The sequence below is a fragment of the Lycium ferocissimum genome, chromosome 3 (assembly GCF_029784015.1).
Source record: "Lycium ferocissimum isolate CSIRO_LF1 chromosome 3, AGI_CSIRO_Lferr_CH_V1, whole genome shotgun sequence".
Taxonomy (NCBI): domain Eukaryota; kingdom Viridiplantae; phylum Streptophyta; class Magnoliopsida; order Solanales; family Solanaceae; genus Lycium; species Lycium ferocissimum.
The window spans coordinates 18,100,256-18,110,462 of record NC_081344.1 but is presented as its reverse complement, the minus strand read 5'-3'; positions in this window follow the sequence as shown (position 1 = coordinate 18,110,462).

Genomic DNA, 10,207 nt, shown 5'->3' with positions numbered 1-10,207 from the left:
TAAATTAATTTTTAATGGAGAGTGACCATTTAGCATGCAGCTGTCATTTTTATCAATAATAAATCTCAATACTCTTACAGAACTTAATCAGAGGTGCTATGTGTATGTAAAAATATCAGAATTTAACTCAGAGTCCTCTTTTTATCTTATTGAGAACATGTGTTGTCTATTTATATGAAATGAAATCAGGCAAGCTCATGCTAATAAACAATCATCTATAGGTTCACGGACTGTGTAGGGAGCATTGGAGGAAACAAATCGCCCAAACAATGGTCTACTCGACTTACTTAACCAAAAACTAACACCATCCTTAATCCAATAAACTTTATTAAACGCAATCCATGTCTGGATGAGTTCAAGCAAACACAGGGATAAGTTAACATCATGATTTATTAGTGATGGTACGTAGACAGAGACTCCAACACTTTTGTTATTGACAAGATAGGAATCATGTTGGACTACAAATTCATTAACAGAGGATCAATCAAATATCAGTCTATAACTCATTTAACCATACTCAGACATTATCAACAGAGGATTAACTAATCTAACAGAGACAAATAAATGCTATCGAACATATATGAACAATTAATCAATAAACATGCCACACAAATAAGCATTCAGTGATAATTTTTAACTAAATGGCATGCTAAACCTTTTGTACTCTAATCATGCTCACTATTAACATTCAATAACTAAACGATATAACATATTAAGGTTTTTACCCTAATCATGCTTGCACTACTAATATTAACTAACCAAACTAAACCATGGCAGGACAACAAATAAAGATCCCACAGAACATAAAATAAGTAAAGAGAAGAAGTTCACCTTCTTCGGGTGCAGCGAATCTGAGATGCGGGGGTTTCCAATCTACCTCGAATATTATCAAATCCGAGCTTGCGATGCTCGGATTCGGAGCAATACCAAGACAACAAAACCCAAAAAATGACTTGATATCCGACTCAATATTAAAACCAGATTATAACCGCTAAAAGGACCGATATTTTAGAGCATTCTTAGGCGGCTAAACTTATGCTTTCGTTGGGGAAATTTTGCGGCTGAAAATTTGATATTTTTTGAGGGAATTTCGGTGATCCCCCCAAAACTTTTTTTCAAACGAATCCAGAAACGATTATTTATAAAAAAAATCTGTGGTTTGTAGGTTTGAAACGAAAATCGGGGCTTTTTTCGCCAACTCTTCCTCGCTCGAAAAACGTGAGAGAGCTTTCTCTTCGTCGACCATCAGAAACCAGAAGAAGAGGACAAAACATATTAAAGATCCGTACTCGAGAATCAACGAATGTACGAAGGAGATGAAATTTCAATTCACAAATGGCCAAACCCATTAAATCAGTTTCAGATCCGAAAGAGACAGCTAAGGAAGACGACGAACCCGCCAACGGTTGAGCACTGACGGGGAAAGGACGAGCATTAAATGCCTTTCCCCGAAATGGCCATGCGAGGCCTGGATTCGCGAAAGTTTCACTGCAAATTTTCCATTCGTGTTAAAGAGAGACGAAGGGGAAGAGAGAGGAAAAAGAAAAAAAGGGTGCGGCGCCTGATGGAAAAGAACCCTAGTGGTTTATTTGTGAAGATGGAACAGGGTCGGGTCGGTTACGGGTAATGGACCGGGTATTGGGTTAAAATAGTGAGCTGATTTTATGAATTGGTCCAAAAAAAGATTATAAGTTGATTTGGGTGAATGAAAGAAATGATTTGGGCTGCTAAATTTAAATACAAGACCTATTTTAATTGGAAATATTGCCTATTGTAAGAGTATGTATTTATCAGTGCTCAAATAAAAAGTAAAATTATATGGCGTCGTAATAGCTGTGCAATAATATTTTGAAAGTTAACAGTAAATAAACACTAGTATTTAACTGCGCGAAATAAATGCGATGCGTATGCATAAGATGCAAATTATGATAATACCGATAATAAAATAATAATAATGATAATAATAATAAGAAGAATAATGATAATAATTGTGGTAACCAAAATAATAACAACTAGTGACTGCAATAAAATAATAAAACGCCGGTATTAGTAAAAGCTAATAACGATGGTAAAAATATAAATAATCATTTCTTAAATTGCCAAAAATACTATAAATGTAAATAAATATTTAGGGAAGGCGGGACAAAATTGGGTGTCAACAAATGACATCATAAACTTTGTACAACCTGTATATACATAAACATGCTGAAAGAACAGTGCAAGCCAGATAGGCTGCTACATATACTGTACACAAAAGAATGGAAGCCGACAAGGCTACATCATCTAACTGATACATACATCTGTCTACAGACCTCTACTGGAATAAAAGCTGTAGAAAGGACGGGACAGGGCCCCGTCATACCCATGTGCCTATACATCTCAAAAGGCTAGCATACCAAAATATATTGCAACTCCGGATCAATGGAGCGCACTGACCACTGCTGGATAGAGATCATACTAAGCTAGACCACCTGCCTGTCTACCTGTACTTGCGGGCATGAACGCAGCTCCCCGAGCAACGGGGAGTCAGTATGGATAATGTACTGAGTATGTAAAGCATATGAGCAATATATAAGTAAGAGTCATGAATGAAATCCCGAACTCATAAGCTGAAATGACTGTCTGCATGAATCTGTATGAGCTACTATCTGTATGCATCTGCATAAATCTGTATAACTGACAATGCCTCTGTGGGCGCATAGTATGTATACTCTCAATGGTAATCATGCATATATATATATATATATATGTGTGTGTGTGTGTGTGTGTGTGTGTGTGTGTGTGTGTTGGTCGTAGTGCTGAGGAACATTTAGCCCGATCCATATCTCATATCCCATCGGCCCCTTTGCGGCCATCATCAATATCATCATCACTGTGCACCAGCTGATCAGGTGGTAATGCGTATATAACGCCTTCCCACTTTTCCCTCATACCCCATATACATATAATATACGCGTATATAACGCCTTCTGGTCACGGGTCAATATGCATATGAATATATGTAAATGAATGTAATGCATGAATAACTGTGTACATAAAACTGGACCCATGAACAGAAAGAGCAATCATAATCGGGGTATAGGGGCATCAAAGACTGAAGTACTCCTAATGCTTCTAAGAGTAGAGTACTATGGAAGCTCGTTTGCTTGCTTGTTGGTTCATATTATAGAATCATGCCAAAAGAAAGAAGGGATAGCCTTAACATACCTCAAACTATATCCAATCGTCTAACTTCTAATCCTCGAGCTCGTAAGTGTACAATCAAGATAACGTAGGCCTTAATTAGACTATTTACCTCGCTTACTAATCATTTTAAATACGAATAGAGCTTAACAAATTATGGGCAATATTTCCCTTATAAGCTTAACAACCCTTCAATTTCCCATTCAATCCAACATCAACCACAACAACAATACAACACTTATATATATATATATATATATATATATATATATATATAAATATACTCAAATCTATTCCCAATCATCTCTTAAAATAGCCCCAAATCACTATCTTAACCTTCATCAACTTACCACTTCCACAAATACCCTCTCTTCGCTTAAAACCACTAAAATCCTTGATAATTAACTTAAATACAAGGGTAGAAATCATTTACATACCTTGAGAGGCCTAAGATTCCAAGGATCAACTTCAACTCCAACTTCCTAAGCTTTCCAACTTGAAGAAACCCTAGAAACAACCTTCTTCTTGACAAGCACGGGTTCACGGGGCTCGGATCTTACTAATTCTCCACCAATAATGATGGAAAATGTTACGAGAGAAAATACTAAATTTTCTCTAATTTGGAATGGAGAAAAATGAGAAATAAGGCCATGGATCATATATTTATACTTGGAAGTTAAAAGTTATAGCGGTGAGGTTCGACGGGCGGATCGACAACCCGTCGACGTGCTCCGTCGACCTGCGCCTGCAAATTCAGGGCTGCAAAAGCCCATCGACGCTGCATTAACGACGGCCCGTTGACATATCGACGGCTCCGTCGATATGTCGACGGCCCCGTCGACGACGATCGGTGTCTGCGTACCCTCCGGGCTCGGGTCCGTATCGCATCGATTCGATTCGTTCAACTTATAATCCTGTAAATTGCCAGAAATACCTGCTGGTACCTTTGTACACGGGGTAAGACACTTTCTACCTCTAAACTCGGGCTCGGTCTCTATTCCAAAGGCGTACCCAACTAGGAAACCATAGGTTCTCCTATGATGAAAACGAGAGGTGTAACAATGCAGTCGAACGGAACAAGCTCCTAGACGGGGATAACAAAATCCTTAGCCGAGAGAACGCTAATTTTGCTACTAAACTCGGTGATTTTGAGGCTACTATTGCCCAACTAAGAGGAGAGCTTAACTCGGTCAAGGTCGATGCTGAGAAAGCGATAGAAAGGTCCGTGCAGCTCGAAGCCGAAAGAACCGTCGAGAAGGAGAAGCTGAGGATAATCGAAGAAAAGGCCGAGACTCGCGCCCGGATCAGTGATGAGCTTAAGAGTCAGCTCGAGGATACTATACCCGCTAACGATGCTCTTCACACCGAACTGGCATCTGTCAATGAGGTTCGAATTACTCTAATTGACTTGAAGTCCGAGTTAGAGGAGAAGCTGAAGAAGGCTCAAGCCGACCTGGATGAAGCTCTTAATGATATAGTGGCCGCCGAGGCTCGTTCTACACTCTTGTCTGAGCATGAACGGTGGAAATCTCGAAGGATGACCCTCGAGCAAGTTGAACGGGGCATGGAGAATATCTCGGCTCGTATACTCGATGCAAGGATGATCGAGGACAAAGCTAAGAAAGCTCTCGAGGATAGTTCCGAGGATGATTCCGAGCAGACCCTTTCTGAGAACTCGGGTTCGTCTCATACCGAGTACACTTTTTTGTTCATAGGGCATGTATGAGCCTTTTTTGTTTTTAATCATGTAAAAATCCTAAGTGTAAAGCTTCGATTTGTTATGCCATATATGAAATGCATATTTCCTTTTTGCCATCATTTTCTTCGATCTTTGAGTCGAATATAATTTATGATATTTGCTTTGAACGTCTGCTTCGTAATGAGTGACCGGGGCTTGGCCCTAAGCTTTTTATCCGAATTGAGCCAATCTTAACTCATCGGTTATGGGCTTCATTTTGTTCGGTTTACCTCTGACCGAAGGTTTATATATGGCTTACCCGCGGGGCCTTTTTATGCTCTGTGAATTCAGACGTCTCCGAATCACCTAGGGCATTTAAGTCGAGGTCTTTAATTATTTGACCTTCTTCCGACTGTTTGTTTTTAGTGGGTTAGGTTCGGGTACCATAACCTTTGTGCCTTTGTCAATTTTATGACGGCAGTCCCCATTCGTGCGTTAAAAGAGAATTGGGCTCGGTTAACTAGAACCTTTTTGCCTTTGTCGATCTTATAACGACAGTCCCCAGTCGAGGGTTATATTTAACAAAAGAACGAATTTAGGACATACTTTTCGGAAGTATTCATTGTCACGACCCAACCCCGTAGGCCGTGACTAGTGCAAAAGCCGGCACACACTCGTATCTTATACACAACTAGCATAACAAGAACTTACACATACAAGTACGTCGCCCAAAGCTCCGCATACATATATCCCTTATAGTAACATCGTGCATTTAAGCTATCATAACGAGGTCTTCCAAAACATATATACATACGCAAGCCGATGACACTTCAATTTTCAAAAAATCGTTTGTTCACAACCCACACATTGAAACCTAAGAATACAAAATATTGCCATGCCCCCGGTACCGAATACGTACGTATATAAAACAAAAATTGTCCGAACAAGGGAGCCTTAGATGTTAACTCCGCGGATCACCTTGCCTTTTGCCCCGCGGGCATGAAACGCAACCCCCCGAAAATCATCACCGAGTATGTAAAGCATGAAATACATAAGGTGGGGATATAACCAAAGTAAGAAGTCCTAAAGTGAGCACAATTACCAAAATGTATTGAAATAACGTCAATATCATATACATATATCCGCCCATTAGAGGTTATGGTATTGGCGCCATAACACAACAACTCCGGAACACAAGACAACTCCATATCACAAAGATAACTCCGTAACACAACATAACTCCGTATCAAAGATAACTCAGGAAAGATAACTCCGTAACACAAGATAACTCCATAACACAAGATAACTCCATCAAGATAACACCATAACACATCATAACACCATGATATACATATATATATATCAGACATGCCGGCGCTAGTGCGGGACTCGGAGAAAGATGCCGAATGCCAAACGTAATAGTGAATAGCCATATGCATATAAAATCATCTTTTGAGACTCGATAGGTAAGTAAGTAATCAACACTCGAGTATTAAAACGATAGCCAGATTAAGTTCTAAATGCCATTAGGACTATGTTAGGGAGAGTCTCAGGAATCGTAGACATGTGTCAAACCAATCTGAGCCCGCCCATGAAAGTTATGGACATTGTTCGTTATAGAATCCTCTACGAACGTATCAAAGCAATCCGAGGCCGCCTATGAAAGTTACGGACATTATTCATTATAGAATCCTTTATCTCTCTATGCATCATGTACTATCCAATCATGCAAAGGACTTGAGGGCAATAGCTCGACTATATTAAGAATGTTAATATCAAGAAGTGAATAAGAATCGTAAACATGCTCGGAACTTATGAATAGAGTTACCCCGAGGTTCGTGTCGTATCTCACTTACATCTAAGACATGCCAAAAGAAAGAAGGGATAGGCTTTACATACCTTGTCCGCTTTCTAAGCTAATCCAAACTTAAGTCTCGGGCTTCCCAAGATCTGTCGATAGATACCAAACATTAGCTATAGGTGTAAGAACCCAATCCTAAGCTAGCACTTCCTTTTATAAAAATTCGGGCAGCATTTCCTTTATAAATTCAACAAACCCCGAGGGCCAAATCATCAACAACAATACCAACAACCATATTAACAACATCAACGATTAATTCAAAATGCATTCTAACGTTAGTAACTCCTTTCTACATACTTCGACGGCATTTCATTTACATTCAAATCAATCACATACAATCAAGCCAACACCAATGATCAAAATCCAGTCCATTTCGAGGGATACAATATCCAAAACAGCCCAACCAACATACAACACAACCCGAAATCTTTCAAACTCAATAAGAACAACAACAATACATTCTTTTCTTCCAAATTCGTGAACTATGCCAACAACCACACGTTAACAACATTATTCACACAAATGCAAGAAATGATATTAACATCATATTAGCTTCTACAACAACCCACAAACAATTACAACTCCAACTTGAACCACTAAACCTTCATTTACATCATAGAATACACAACAACCAAAAATACTAAGTAAGTTTAGTTGATCACTCCTACACCAAACGACCCCTACACGGCTTACACCAACACATATGGTTCCATGAATTTCATTCATTTCTACACACTACAATATGCACAAACCATCCATAACACATGAAAAAGGAGATTAAATCTTACCTTTACCCATAGCCTTCCAACTTGGCTAGGGTTTGTAATTGCAACAACGAATGTTTTGATTGCTCCAACAACTACTTCACGCTACTAAGGACCTTCCAATTGGTTGGAATACTAGAAGAAAATTATTTTTTTCATCAAGATTTTTGGACACCAAATTCGGCTAGCCATGGCCGAAAGTTTCTCCCTTCTTCTCCAAGTTTCTTGAGTTGTGTAAAATGATGAATTTTGTCTTGCTTTGTCATCACTTGTCTATAAATATATAGCTCCTACAAATACAAGGGACACGGTGGCTTAAGGCAATCAAAATTAGCCAAGCCATGGGTGGGAGCCCATACCAACCACACGGCCACTTGTGGCTTTTTCATGAATTATTTTTTTAACTTCTAGCCCCTAATTTTCCTTAATATTTCCATACCAATAAAATTTATAAGCAACTTGTGCATTAACAAAATCAGAAAATAGCCTTGTCCTTAACTTATCGCAATTAGCTTAAAATATCCCAATGTACAAAATACGGGATATAACATTCATCTTCATATTTCAAATGCTTATCTTATACAAAACTACGAATTTCATCCGATCCCTTATGCTCTTTGCCGTGGCAACATTACCCGGGCACGATTCGTTCAATCGTTTGGCCCTTACATTGAAACCTAATACAAAATATTCGGGTATTTAGAAAAAACAAAAATTGTTCTGATCTTGACTCCGTTTCTTGTTTTGCTTCGGTCAGCTAATCATCACCGATTTTGGTGGGGGTATAGTAGTCCCCTAGTATTTATTCGAGAAGTATGAATGGGCAAACACTATCCAGTGTTTATCTGGCCTCAAACTTTTGGGCCCTTAGCCTCATCTTCATAGGGTAACACGTTGTACTTGTTGCATCGTTAAAAACCTTGCCGGAAAATCCACTTCGGGACAAAATCGGGCTAAGAAAAATAGTGCAACACGTGTTTTCAGACTTAGTTCCAATACCTTCGGAATTTATCTCGATATGACTTCTGCAAAAAAGGATAGGTGAGAATTTTTAAAATAATCACAAGGGTTAACGGACCATATCTCAGCAATAGTATTTCTTCAAATGCGCTATGTTCCAGTTGTTGTGTAGCCGTTGACCATCTACGGTTTCCAACGGATACGGTCCTTCGATTCGGGCCCAATTTTCCATCATCGGGGTTCTTAGTGTGCAGGGTAATTTTTCGGAGTACTAAGTCCCCCATTAGAAATGCCGAAGGTTTGTCTTTCGGTTGTAGTATCTCTCTATTCGCTGCTAAACGGACCAGCGCATTTTCTCGTAGTTCGTCCGTTAAATCAAGTTTTACGGCCATAGCCTCTTCGTTTGACCTGTTGGTAGCGTACCTAATCGTACACTCGGTTCACCAACTTCAGCTGTGATTATAGCCTCGGCCCCGTAGATTAATGAAAATGGCGTTTCTCTTGTGCTTGACTTTGACGTCGTTCTGTAGACCCATAATACCTTCGGTAACACTTCCTTCCATTTGTACTTGGACGTCTCTGACTGTTTTCTTAGATTTTGAATTATGATTTTATTCGTGGATTCCGCCTATCCGTTTGCACTCGGCTGATACGGAGTTGACATAATATTTTTGGTCTTCAACCCTTCGAGGAAGTTATTAACTTTATTGCCAATGAACTGAGGACCATTATCACAAGTTATCTCGGCCGAAATTCCGAACCGACAAATGATATAGTTCCATATGAAGTTAATAACCTCCTTCTCTCTAACTTTCTCAAAAGTCTGCGCTTCAACCCATTTTGAAAAGTAGTCAGTCATAAATAAAATAAAACAAGCCTTACCTGAGGCCCACGGCAGTAGACCGACGATCTCCATTCTCCACTTCATAAACGGGGGTGGGACGCACTGTGCACGTAACTCCTCATTGGTGTATCATTGACGCATGCTTTTGGAACCCATCACATTTACGAACAAATCTTTTCGCGTCCTCCTCCACCCGGTTCCAATAATACCCTGCTCTGATGATCTTCCGTACCGAGGCTTTGGCACCGGAGTGGTTACCGCGGGTTCTTTCATGGACTTCTCTCATCACATAGTCCGTTTCTTCGGGTCCCAAACATTTAGCCAGAGGTACGAAAAAAGACCGGTGATATAACTAATCGTTTAATAAACAAAATCGGGCCGCTTTGGTTCGAAGAGACCTCGATTCTTTTGGGTCGTTTGGGAGTTTTTCATCGCGCAAGTAGTCGATATATTTGTTGCGCCAATCCCATGTCAGACCCATTGCATTTATCTAGGCATGACCATTTTCCACTGCCGAGTTCATCAATTGGACGACCGTGCCAGAATTGAACTCTTCCACTTCAACCGAGGAGCCTAAGTTGGCCAATGCATCTGCTTCGTTATTCTGCTCCCTCGGTACGTGTTGCATGGTCAATTCTTTAAATCGATGCAATATTACTTGAGTTATATCCAAGTATCTTTGTATTCGTTCATCCTTGACCTCGAAGACGCCATTGACTTGGTTCACGACAAGGAGAGAGTCAGATTTTGCTTCGATCATTTCAAATTTCAAACTCCGAGCCAATTCTAAACCTGCAATCATAGCCTCATACTCGGCTTCATTGTTAGTCAATTTCATAGTTCTGATTGATTGTCTAATGACGTCACCGGCGGGGGCCTTAAGAACAATGCCTAATCCGGTACCTTTTAGGTTCGAT